Here is a 14,274-nt window from a genome sequence, read left to right on the forward strand (position 1 = left end):
GCTATCTCATGCAATGATAGCGAATTTCGTGAACACTTCGTAGAGGTTCTTGCGGCGATTGACTTCGTACTGGTTTCCACATCACACCACGAACATGTGCTACCCTCAACAAGTCCACGTAATTCAAATCAATAAGAAATTCCAAAGTGAACAAACAATATTTGAGGTGAATTTCCTCCCAGAGAAATAATAAAGAAAAATTATAATGAATAATGGAGAAGAGAAAATATCGAAAACCCACAATTCCATATTTTCCGAGATTTTCAATGAGAAAATCTTTATTCAGGCAATCAAATGCCTTAAATAGATCGATGAATAATCCTGAAACTAACATTCCTTTTTCCAGGAACTTCAAAATATTATTAGTGAATTGAAATATATAGCCGTTTGGGTGGACCGATTTTTCAAAAATCCATGTTGAGACGGATGGAAAAGATCATGAATATTGTAATATATCAGAAGTCTAGTCACCACTGCTAGCTCAAATACTTTCGAAAAACTATTCAACAGGCTTATAGGCCTATATTTTTTCCAGTCCTCAGGATCCCCATACTTGAATATTGGAATTATCACCGATAGCTTCAGCTGCTCAGGAAACACCCCAAACCTTCACTATATGACACAATATTGAAGAGATAGCATCAACACTCAATTGAACAATTTTAACTGGAATTTCGCCAATTCCAGAACTTGAATTGCTTTTCAGTTTCCTAAATATCTCAACAATCTCCTCTATGGTAAAGGGCTTCACGTAAAAAGATGTATTGGTTTCAATATTGCAAGCAAATTTTGAATTATTGAGATTTTTATTCGTGTTCGGGATCAATTGAACCAATAATTCATTGTAATCATCCGCTGTTTCCTGAGGTGATTTAGAAGTTGTATTTTCAAAACTGCCTTCATTCCTAATTTCATTGCATATTTTCCACATGGCTTTAGTCTTATTATCCGAGGTTTTAATATCTAGCATCAATGAGTATCCAGTGTAATATATTTCAAGGGAAAACGTATATTGAAAATATTTATGAAGTCATTAGAGAAGCTTTGCCATTGCTTATTATCCTGGAAGCTGATGACGTTTTGTTTATTTGTTGAAGCACTGGAACCGACTGGTGACGCTTGAGGAAAATCCTATTAACAGCTACTCCTTCCGGCCAAAAATCTGCACTCATGGCATCCTGCAAATATTCTGCCGGAAATGGAACTTTGAATGATGAATATATCTCCGGTTGTCTTGATTTCAATTTTTCACATTTAAAGTCTGGTATATGCGGTTTGAAAAAATCACACAGCTTATTCTCTGTAGTGTCAGGATTTAGTCGGAATACATGAATGTATGACATTATCATTTTAGGTACCACTGAGTTAGTTTTCTGAGTACCAATTATTGGTTTTGGGGATTTTCTTGTTGCGCTTGTATTGCTTTGGTGACTCTTTGGAGCGAATGTATCCAGTATGATGTTGTTCGTTTTCCTCTTCTTCTTCACTACCACATTCCATTTTGACTATCAAACAATATAGCATATGTATGAGTTTTAACAAAGGTAAGTGTAATGAGGTACCTCATAAGCCCGTTAATTGAAAACACACAACTCATAATAACAGTTTTATGATTTTCAATTTGAAGCGCGAAATCAGAATACTCTTCCTTGTATTTTATATAAATATCGACAAGAAAATGAACATCCTGAGGGACAAAACATAAGTAAGACGTTGATTGTTCCTTTTCTTATCGAATAATTATCGATGTTCAGAAAATACTCTTTCCAATTACTTTATCCTAATTTTTTTTTCTTTACAGAATGGACGCTTTCCTGTTTAACGCCTTCGGAATTAGTTCCGAACCACTTGGCCAACTCAGTAGAAAGGACATCGAAAAGAATTTGGGTTTGGAAGAAGACAAAATTTTTACTGACTCGAACAAGATCTATCAACCTGATTCATCTTTGTCTAAAAACTCCGGAGTGAGATTCGAATCACAGCAATCAGCTTCCCAACTCAGCGAAAAGGTTTTGTGTTCGGAAAAAGCCAAAGTCTCTACCGAATCTCACAAAATGAAACAATATGATTATTCATTGTATGATGACATCTTCGGAATGAGTTTAGCATCTCAGCAATCAATACCCCAACTAAGCAATGAGGAAATGGAAATGATTTGTTGTCTGGAAGAAGCCAAAACCTCTGTTGATTCGAACAAGATCAATCAACCTGCTTCTTCCTTGACTAACACTTTCGGGAAGAATCTCGGATCACAGCAATCAACTCCTCATCTCAGCGATGAGGAATTCGAAAGGATTTTGTGTGTGGAGAAAGCCAAAAGTTTTGCCGAATCGAACAAAAAACAATCTGATTATTCATTTTCTGACATCTTAGGAAAAACTTCAGAACCTCAGCCATCACCACAACAACACAGCAATGAGGAATTGGAAATGATTGTGCGTCTGGCAGAAGCTAAAATCTTCGCTGACTCGAACAAGATCTGTCAGCCTGATTCTTCCTTGTCTTACAACTCCGGAATGGGATTCGAATCACAGGAACTCAGCGAAAAGGTTTTGTTTTCGGAAAAAGCCTCTACCCAAACGAATAAAATGTACCAATATGATTATTCATTGTCTGATGACATCTTCGGAATGAGTTTAGAATCTCAGCAATCAATACCCCAACTAAGCAATGAGGAAATGGAAATGATTTGTTGTCTGGAAGAAGCCAAAACCTCTGTTGATTCGAACAAGATCAATCAACCTGCTTCTTCCTTGACTAACACTTTCGGGAAGAATCTCGGATCACAGCAATCAACTCCTCACCTCAGCGATGAGGAATTCGAAAGAATTATGTGTGTGGAGAAAGCCAAAGTATCTGCCGAAGGGAACAGAATGAATCAATCTGATTATTCATTGTTTGACATCTTCGGAATAACTTCAGAACTTCAGCCATCACCACAACAACTCAGCAATGAGGAATTGGAAATGATTTTGCGTCTGGAAGAAACCGAAAGCTTTGCTGAATCGAACAATATCAATCAACCTGATTTTTCCTTGTCTAATAAACACGGAGTGAGTTTCGAATCAGAGCAATCATTTTCCCAACACTGCGAAAAGGTTTTGTGTTCGGAAAAAGCCAAAGTCTCTTCCGCATCGAACAACTTCGACAACTTCGGAATGATTCATGGTCAACTCACTGATGTCGAATTTGAAAGGATTTTGGGATTGGGTGAATCAAATGTCTCTGCCGAATCGGCCACGCAGATAAATCGATCTCATTCCGACCAATATATGACGGATTGGAATTCGCTTTTTGAGCAGGAGCCAATAAAAGTAGATGATATGTTTAATGGACATAGTTCCCATCAAGCACCGGACACTCAACTCCAAAATTCGATTATTTCACCAGATTCGGGCATCTGTGATGAAGGATTAGCGGAATCCGATTCATCTTCATCAACTCCACCTACCTATTCCCAAATTTTCGAAGTGAAAGATCAATGTTTACAACAGAAGGAATGTTACCGAACATCGGTACCCAAGTCCACACCCTACGTCTTCAAAACGAATTCGGGTTTATGGAAAAATCGCAATTACGAAATAGTTGAAAGTGTGAGGCCAACAAGTATGATACCAAAAAGGTGAGTGATTTCTACCATATACTACCACTTATATTCAAAACAAATTATATGCAGGTCGTTCCACACTTCGCGCCACCTGACGATTAATGTTCATTTTCTAACTGATGATTATTCTAACCGAAAATTGTGTATTACATGCATTTTCGAATCAGATACGTGGAAAATGCTTTGTTGGACAATTCAAGCAGATAACGTCATTCTTAAAACATAATAATTTTTTGTTAATTGAAACTTGATATAAATCCGAAATAAATTGAATATATATAAATATATATATCAAAACAATTGAAGAATTTTGGTAGACCCGTAATGATACTTCTTTAACGTATTTTCGGAATTGCATGAACAATTCTTTCAGTTTTGTTTTAGTAATCATATTTTTTTATCACGAAATTTCGAAGAGACTTCAAAATTTTCACCAAAGCCGCAATATAGCGGTTCATTCCAGAAATAATACAGAGAATAACGAATTTATATTTTTGCAGTGACGTTATCAAGCCAAAAGTGAGAATAAGAGAAGGTGTCCGGAAACTGCAAAAACAGAAGGTAAGTTTTGTACTATTATTAGGTATGAATTCAATTATTATTCTTATTCGTGTGTTTCTGCTGACTGAGGTTCTACACGAAAGTTATTTCAACTCTAATTCATATTTTCAGAACTACAAGAAACATAAATCTTAACTTTTACTAAGTATGAATAAAAGATAAATTTTTAATGGGAAATAAACAATAAAAAATTTGTCGGCAGATAGAAATTCAATTTCAATGGAAAGCTCCGAAACATTCATCTATACAGCGGGTATTGAAATTTTTTTAATTCAAATATATAAAATAGAACTCATCAAAATATCTAAATAATTTAACCAAAAATCACCTATATGAATCACTCAAGATGCCGAAGCTATCATTCCTCTCACTTCTAGACTACTTTGTGTAGGTTGTAATTGATATCGATTCTCGTTCATTTGTTGCGAGATGCCTGTTACAATCATAAAATATTTGGGAAATTTGTTGCATAGTAAAAGGAGGGATAAACAACGTGCAAATATTGTGACAGGATATAGTGATATTAGTGCTTCCGTACCTTTACTCCATTTTTGACGCCTTGCGAGAGTGTGCAGACATCTAAATTATATGCATTTTCAACTGCTGAAATGAGAACAAACACGCGAACATCCAAAGTTGCCATTTAATTTCATTTCCAATCATAAACCATACACCCAGCATTGTTCTAAGCGAATCCATATTTCAGATTCAATCATAGGGAGAATATTTTTATTATTTTCATAATGAAATGAAATAATTATTGTCGATAATGCAGATCACAGACGGATGTATTTTATGGAGGTTTATTCCAACTTCGTCATTTTGACTGTTTTGCATGAGCAGGTGATTTTAAGGGAAACAGTTTATTTCATTCTTCTTCAAATTCTGCTGTGAAAAGAGAAACACTAACCTTGTAGTTATATGTATATAAGAAATTTAGTATAGATTCTCCACGAGTATATGGGGGGTGTTCGAATTTGAGTAGAGATCTCGTTCACACTTCTTTGAGTTATCAATCGAGGGTTCGATCCTGTTTGGGATAATCTTCCGGACTGTACAAATCCAAAACAATAACGATTCACATTATGGCTTGATCAACTGAGACATAGAGAATATACGGAAAGAATATCTGCATTCTTGGAAGTTGGAAACACGAATCTAATTAAATACGAAATGGTGGAGAAAGAAAATGGTTGTCGAATAATGTACTTTAATCATTATTACACGCACGACGTATCAGAGAATCTTTGGAAACGAAGCTCTTTGTAGACAAGTACCGGGTACTAGATGTAGGTACCTATGCATCTGAACATTTTCATTTTTATTTACTCATCATTCGAATTGACGCGTCCTTCATCAAGTTTTAGGTTTTCATTTTTATAAATAATAAAATGAATTTCCTTGGAATATTCAGGTATTCAAGTGTTCCAAATGCGAATTCTTTTCATACTTCAGGGATATTCTGGACCAGCATATCCACAGAACACATTTACAACCAAATCAAGAGTAAGTAGAGAACAATTCAGAATTCAAAATTTATAATATGTAGTACCTAACTATTTTATACACTTTATGTGAAAGAAATTCAACAGGTGAAAATATTTAGAGGCAAGTGTCATATTTAATACATACATTACTTATAATTCTTTCAATACTTTCAATCAATTCTAAACAAATATGTTTATATATCTATGCCAGTACGATGTGGGTGATTGTCTTTCAGAAATCTCTGACGTTACCACATTTTCGTGTCATCGGAAAAATGTGGCTAACATATTTTTTAAAGAAAAGCCTCGTGTTGTACTCGTAGATACTCGATAAGCTTCGTTTTGCTGTCAATTTCAAACTTCGATATCCTGATCGTCCCTTCAGTATTCAATTCATTCATTTCATCGAAGAATGCACTATCGATCACCATTCTTTTTTTTTGTGATGGCCTCTTTCGACGAAGAACCTAAAATTCATTGAACTTGTTGTATAAATAGCTAATATTTCAGTCAAGTCGAAAGAGCGCTTCGAATGAAACCTCATTATGAATTATTCTTAAGCCGATTAGATACATGGCAGAACAGACTTTTTCCGCCGACCTCTTAATAATATAATCTCATAAAATCTCATTTTGAAGCGTTGGGTATGAAGAAGAGGAAAGAAAAAGTCTATAAAGCATTTCAGTGGTGGAACCTTGTATTCAAATCATCCGGTTACATGTTTTGGTTTACGTCATTGTCAAATCAAAAATTCTGAAAATTTGTTACTTGTAAGTGCAAAATATGAGGTTGAGCAAACTTAGAAAAGGTGAAAAATAATAATGTTACGTTTCAGTTAAATCTCTCTCTGAAACCCACGATTTTTTAAGTTCCATTGTCATATATATAATTGTTATGTTTGCATATCTAAAAATTTTATTTATTATTTCAGATGCAAGCAGATACAATCGAATGAACGTGTTAATTTTACTATCAACGGAAAAGAAAAAGCACCCCATTCCTCTGTTGCTAATAGGGCGTCTATGTAAGTAAATATAATAAATTTTTATAATTATTTTTCAGAAATTTCAAATATTTTAAATTGTACTGTAATCATGTTGTTCATGTTGAAAATAGGTTGCTCATATTGATGTACATTTTTGTGAGATACTTAGAATTATCTGGAGAAATTAAAGAATAGCATTTTTCGTAATCGCTTCGCTTACCGAGTGACACTTTGGATCGGAAGTTGGCATGAAATTTACATTCGCAATAGACTTCGTAATCGATAGGGAACATGAGCTTTAAAGTTTGCTTTTTATCGTATCTGTCATAATGGAAATAAATAGCGTTGTGAAGTATAGGGCGAATGGAAGTATTGTACAACTTTAACTAAATTGAGTCCAAGCAACATATAAGGGGAAGAATTGAGAATCCATGTTGCGTTTTTAAAGTGAGTTGAATCAATATATCATCAGATATCACTTTATCATTGCCCCTACAAAATACTTCTTCCAAATAACCTGTTGAATATTCCTTATATGCGCACACTGAACATTGAACACATAGGCACACGAATAGCGACGAATAGTCAGTTCGGCTCTGTAATCCGATGTGAGAATAATCTTTTGATTCCAGCATTAGAAACAAAACAACATAAAATACTTCGCAAGATGTATGTATAAAAATTATTTGGTATTATCGAATTGACTACTTATTGACAACTTAGAAAACAAGGATTCACAACCATTTCACCATGATTCCTTAGACTTGTAAGCTCACCTAAATGTTTTTCCGAATGCACTGTTTTTTGAAACATCAACTGAACTACGGGTCTTTCGTGAGATTTTAAAAGGAACGAGAATAGTTCATCATAACTTATTATATTCTCTTTCAGAAGGAGTAAGAAATTTACCTGCACAGATTGTTCATTTCCGACGACAGATTTGAGAATATTTCTGAATCACATATTTGTGATACATAAATACCGCTGGTACAAATGTCCAATCTGCCGTGTTTGCACGACATCTCCAAATGCAAGCATGGAGCATTTTCGAAAAAATCCTGATCACATGATACCATATGGGAAAAGAAACTCACAGAAAAAGATAATTCAACCGAGACGAGAAAAAAAATACAGGTACAAGTCGGATGAGAACTTGAACATCGAGGTGAAGAAGGAAGGTAACAAAGAAAAGTGAGTATACATCTATCAAAAATTTACATTTCCGCATAATCATCATATCATATCATATCAAATTATTTTGTCTTCTCTCAAAATGGGTTTTTATTTTATTATAAATATAAAACAGTTTATTGTGCTTGGAATTTTGTAGCCACTTCAATCAAAAATCACTGAGTGAATATTTTACTATTTATTTTTGCTTTTTCAGGATTGTTATAACACCCAAACCTCATTGTTTCAAGAAGGGGAATAAAATAGAAAAAAAATTCTACTGTGAGGTTTGTGAATTTAAAACACTTAGCTACAGTACACTGATGGTACATAAGAATAGGAATCATAATTTGGCTATGAGATGCCCAGGGTGTTTTCGTCACTTAAATTCGATAGCTGAATTGATAAAACATTTAATGGATAGTCCCAATCATATGACGACTTATCTCAGATGCAACATTTGTGATTTTGGAACCTACGATGAACGGGCATTAACGATTCATAAGAAGAGGAAACATTTTTAATCAATTCAAGACGGAAGTGAACGAAGATCCGTGAAGGTGAAAATATCTAATGTGAGTAGAAAGTATTATTTCTGGAATCAAAAAGAAGAAAATGAGAAAAGTATGGACGTCACTGACACAATCGAAGTAGATTCTTACGTTTGCATATAAACTAGAAGATTTCAAATAACCGACTTTGCAATAGAGGCAAACGAGAAATATGAAGTGAAACAACGTCTGAACTTGGGTACCTAAAACATATTGTATAATGAACCAAAATTTAACACACATTATTTCACTACTGATTAATCGATCGGCCAAGGAGAATGACGAGAGAAAATATGGACCATAACTGAACGAAAGAGAAAAATTACGACTTTTCTTTGATAGTGCTGTTCGAACATCCATGAAAGTAAAAAAGTATAATTATTGAAAATAAATTTTACGAAATTTCAGAGTTGTTTTATTTGACTTCACAAGAAAGGTGAAATTTCTTCTGAGATAGCACATAATATGGCTAGTAAGGGTAGGCAATAAAGGCAGACCTATCCTTTACCTAAAAAAAGCCTAAAATCTTTAGGCTATTTCGCCTTTATGGAATCTACTAAGAATTGGAGATAATTTTTTTCACCCATCATGCCTATCCTACATTTCTTTTCAATGTATTATGTAATCGAAGAATATTTGATTGAAACTTCTCATCAAACATTCAGCGATCTCTACCAGCACCTGCAATCCTACTGCTACCTATACGTGAGAGCCATAAATTAGAAAAGAACCATTAGTAACAGACGAATGTTATTAGCGAATCGTACACCCCGACTGTTTCGCCTTTTCGAGTAGTCAGGTACATAATTTCGAAAAATTTCGAAGTAGTTAGGTTGAACAGTGGGTAACCATCCTCTCCAAAAGAAGCAATTTTTTGGCATTTATTTGCATTCAATTTTTTGGCGTTTTTTCGAATTCATGACATATCTTTATTTCCTATTTTTACTATTATTATTGGACCAAAAAATATGGGCAGTCCAGGGTTCAGTCCTCTATAGCATTCTGATAATATATACCGAAACACAGAACACGGCCTTATCACCAGGTGAAATGGACTCGAAGGCACAACTCAGTTTAGCAAGGCTGTGGTCAATTTCAAAAATAGAATAATAAAAACATCCCTTCCATTATCAAATTCCAGCTGCTCCGTAAGCCCCAACCGTTTACAAAATTGACCACAAAATTCACGGTTTTACCTCCGGTGCATTTAACAACAAGAGTAATATACCTGAGAAACAATATCAAATATCGTGGAATTTTGTGTTCCTTATTCTCGTGTGGTCAAATCGCATAAACTTCTTCCGCAACTATTTTCAAACCGAATCAATGTCTTCCTCTTTATTTTAGATCCGTTATATGTTAAAGTTTGTGACTTAAATATAAAGTTTCTTCTTTGTTTCTGTTCTCATTATCTATCGCAGATGGTAAAAAATTTTCACCTCATTTATAGTGATAGTGGAAGCTGAAAGTTTGAATGACTTTAAATTTTCTCATTTTATGTATTGCTCTATACCTACATAGAGTCCAACACTCCAAACGTTATTTTCAGAAGGATGTTAAATATCTTATATCTGAATCAAGTTTTCTACAAGAATCGAGTACCATCCGTCACGGTTCATGAAACTTTGTCGACTATTTGGATATAAATCTAAGTGCAAGTGCAAGGTGAAGTGTAATTGGCCATTGAGAAACGGGAGGAGGAAGTTTGATGAAAGGTTGTTGATTTAATTTTGATTCTTTCAAAAATATACTACTAAAGCGAAATTTCTTTCGTTATCGGTAATCAGCACCAATCCTTCACTATAATTTTTGGCATCAATGTTTGAAGAAAGTTCTTTTCATTACAAAATTTGCCAGAACATCAACTGTACCTACTACTTTCCTCGGTAATGAGAATTTTAATTCCGTTTCAGTAAATAACTGCATTGCAAAATAGGGGATAATTTCAAGGAATCAACTATGTAATTATTGTGTTCAGGAATAAGGAATAAAAAAATATATAATTATAACATCAGCTGTTCCATTCAAAACTAGATTGGAGTTTAAACAATATTCAATATAAAACACATCAAGACTATGAGAACACACTCAAAAATAGAACAGCTGTTCGCTGAATCGAAAGTCTATTAGACTGCTTTAATTCTTGAAAATATTTGTTTCTAGATTAAATAGATTTAGAATATTAACTCGTCAGTTCATTTCATTGTTACAACAGGCTCCATAAAGAAGAAACAAAATAATTACGGAACCTATCTTTTAATACATCGATAATCCTTCAAATTCCAAATTTCCTGTTGTAGTGATGTTATAATGCCGATTATAACATCCGAAAAACGAGTAGATTACCTACTTTTTTACCGATACATGAGGAACAGAATGAAAGAGCAGAATAATATAAATCGATATCCAATGGCCAAGCGGCAAGAGAAAACACCACAAACGTTAAAAGAAATAGATCGCGTGAAGCTGATGCACGAAGGATGCAGGCCTGCAGGATAAAGCAGAACAACAAATCAGCCGATCAAAGACAAGCTTGGTTAACGTAATTTGCACTAGGAAGATATGCTTGTATTTCATTACTTTTATGCAACAAATATTTATTAGTTGGAAGTAGCACATAAAACTCAGATATTTTCGAACTATATAAGATCGAATGAAATAAGACACTTCTTCGTGTTAATAAATTGTTATATTTGAGGTGAACATACCAAGATGCGCCGAAACATGTATCTTCTACTAAAATATATTTTTTTTTGTCATATGAAAATGCGATTGTAACTTCATTGATATTTGTATTTAAGCTGTTAATTTTATTTTAAGCTTTTGTATTCGATAAATTTCATTCATAATAAATAATGATTATTATCACTCAATTTATATGGTTTTAACAAACTATGAATTTGTATGTAAATAAACGTTTCTCTCAGTGTAAAGAAGGTAAGTAGCACTGACCGCCAACTGCTTATCCGGCCTAATTAGTCTATTCAAGGATGTAGGAACATGATAGAGTTAGAGTTAGTAGATAAGATTCATTGTTAAGTCTTCGAATAAACCGGAAAAATGTCAATGGGGTACCATACATATCTTCGTATGATACATGAAAAAACAGAGATAAGAACCTTACAAAAAACTGTCTGTTTGTCCGTACAAGTGTAATGATGATGTATTTGTGTGAAGAATTAGTAATAGGATTCATTGAACAGAATTATGGAAATAGCCCATAAAGTCCTACCTACCTACTTTCAGGTATATACAGCTTTACCAGATACATTTTGAATGTCGACATTTACCATTTACTATGCGCGCTTGGAATTTTCAGGGCAGTTCTTGTTTGTTCATGGAAAGAGTTCGGTAGAGTTATAGGCATCTTCAATTTTTTCTCTCTATAAATTAGTTGGGCATCTCAGAAAACGCTCGACAGATGAAATCGAAATTTGTCATTACTTTTCGGAACAATATCTTTGAACCAAGTTCTAATTCACACTCTCATCTGAATTGTATTGTTGAAAGCAGTAATCTCAAGAAAAGTCTTGTGGGAAAAGGCGAAGCAGCGATGAGTGAATCCGGTACCTGGAGTAGTGACCGCTCCGACATTACTAACAGTTCGAAATAAAAAGTTAATGCAGTACCTACCTTGTTGTCATTTTTGAAGGGGATTTTGAGATTTTCTTCCAATAAATCTTTTTTTTCAGTTGGTAGTTGTTTTATCTCAATTTTGAGGATTGGTTTTCGAGACTGGATTCAAGTGTGTTAATTATTATCAATTTTAGGTCAATAAATGTCATGAGGTAAAAAAATTCCGATTATGTTACCTTCTCCATTATATACAATGGCTAAAATTGCAACATTGATGCTAAGGAAACTTGTCCAAGTTGAACTGGGAATCAGAAATGATTTTCTGAATGAATATTGTGTGAATGTTATGGAAATTCATATGTATATCCACTTTCTAGATGAAAAAATTCCTGTCTGAGGGTAACAGATTTGTTTTTTATGTAAATCCTTTAATTTTGAAGTTTTTTATCCAGGTTATTCAATTCACCTCCTATTCTTCGTAACTGATTTGAAATGTACAATGTACAAAAGCTTCATCATGCTATAAAAAGCCGAGTTACATATGTCCTTAAACATTGACCAAAAGTTCATTTCATCGTGGAAAATGATGAAAACTGACATCTTCACAAGAAATTCGTTATCGAAGATTTGCTCGAAGGATACAAATTATGAAAACTTCACGAAGCTTTTCCCATTATCACGAAATAGATAAATATATTTTCAACTGATTAAGACATATTTCTTATGAAAAATCTCATTGAAACACCAAAATATTCTCCGTTTCTCGATGTATACAAACATAAGTGCATTAACTTTTTATTTACAATAAATTGACACCAGGGGGCGTATCGCTTGTTTTGAATTCCCAATCACATACATATCATATTCTATTCCACACGTTAGCTTTCAAATGAAAATATTTATATTCAAAAAGTTATTCAGAGATCCATGGACACAAAACTGTCCTTCAGATCAAATAGATTAAATCGATCCATTGCAAGGAATTTCAAAGTTATTATATAATTACATATATGTAGGTAGGTATAATTATTTATATTCTCATATAAAATAAAGAATAAATTGAATTCCTTATATAACTACACAGTAACAAATACTTAATTAGTAATGTAAGATTACAATGGATTATAATATCTAACATAAAGATATAAATTTTTTGAATCAAACACATTTTATGTATCTTACTCCTAGTCACAGTTCAAGAAACTTCAACGAATATCATAATTTTCCATGTTGACTCTAATAATAGCTTTCAGTACATTAAGCAGTTGCAAATTGAACAAAACAAAATGGCGTAATTATCACGTCATGTCTTCTTAGGCATTGCGCATGTCTGAAACTTCTATGGAAGTTACTTCTTGAAATGTCGGGATCAGTTTGAAGTGTTCTATCGAGACATTGACATTATAAAACAGTGACTTTATAGCTTTTCGGTTCAGTTTGTGATTACTATTGGAATTTTTCTATTGCGAGTTGCGACGGATATGTGAGTATGAATATGAATTTCTATAATTTTTCCTCTTTCATTTTCTAATTACGACTAATTTTAATATCCTGAAGAGGTAATATAGAATATAACCGAAATCCCCAATAAAATTCTATCCCGGCATTTCCTAGGGAAGCGCGGTTTCAATGTGCAATTCTGAAACAACATACAGAGTGAGTCTTTGAGAATATGAATTTCTATAATTTTTCCTCTTTCATTTTCTAATTGCGACTAATTTTCAATATCCTGTAGAGGTAATATAGAATATAACCGAAATCTCCAAATAAATTCTTTCCCGGCATTTCCAAGGGAAGCGCGGTTTCAATGTGCAATCCTGAAACAACACACAGGGTGAGTCTTTGTGTACGAAACGTACAATAAACACCCAAAATTAAATATATCAAAAATTCATAAACTCAATTCAACCAAATATTTCCATTCGAAATTATTCAGATCTTTCTCTTTTTCATAATTGTAATTTCCTGTGTAAGTCGGCCAGGTGAGACAAAGGATTGCAATAGTTTATTTTAATATCTAACATTTCTTAATCCAACTGCAGCAATTTTGCAAGTAAAGAAAAATGTACTGAATATGCAAAATGGAAGTTGATTTCGATTATGTGGTCTTGACGTCATTATACAATTTGACTATATACAGTTTGTTAGATTAGGAAATAAACGTTCATTATCAAGTGATCCGCATTATCAATCTCAATCCTCGAGTCCCTAAGTTTTCACCAACCCAGAACTCTTAGAACTTGAGGTACAATTGAGATTCCACCCCAACAATTTGACTCGTACAAATATTTCAACAGTAGATTCTTGAGATCAAAGTAAACATTTTTTCTTCTACCA

General features: G+C 33.6%; 1 long non-coding RNA gene across 1 annotated transcript; it reads left to right on the forward strand.

Moving 5' to 3' along the window:
* The first annotated feature begins 6,422 nt into the window (after window positions 1-6,422).
* On the forward strand, window positions 6,423-7,702 carry LOC123320865. The gene is made up of 3 exons (XR_006538813.1): window positions 6,423-6,463; window positions 6,587-6,679; window positions 7,532-7,702. It is a non-coding gene; the product is annotated as an uncharacterized LOC123320865 (long non-coding RNA).
* Window positions 7,703-14,274: the final 6,572 nt, after the last annotated feature.

The sequence above is a fragment of the Coccinella septempunctata genome, chromosome 9, assembly GCF_907165205.1.
Source record: "Coccinella septempunctata chromosome 9, icCocSept1.1, whole genome shotgun sequence".
Lineage (NCBI taxonomy): Eukaryota > Metazoa > Arthropoda > Insecta > Coleoptera > Coccinellidae > Coccinella > Coccinella septempunctata.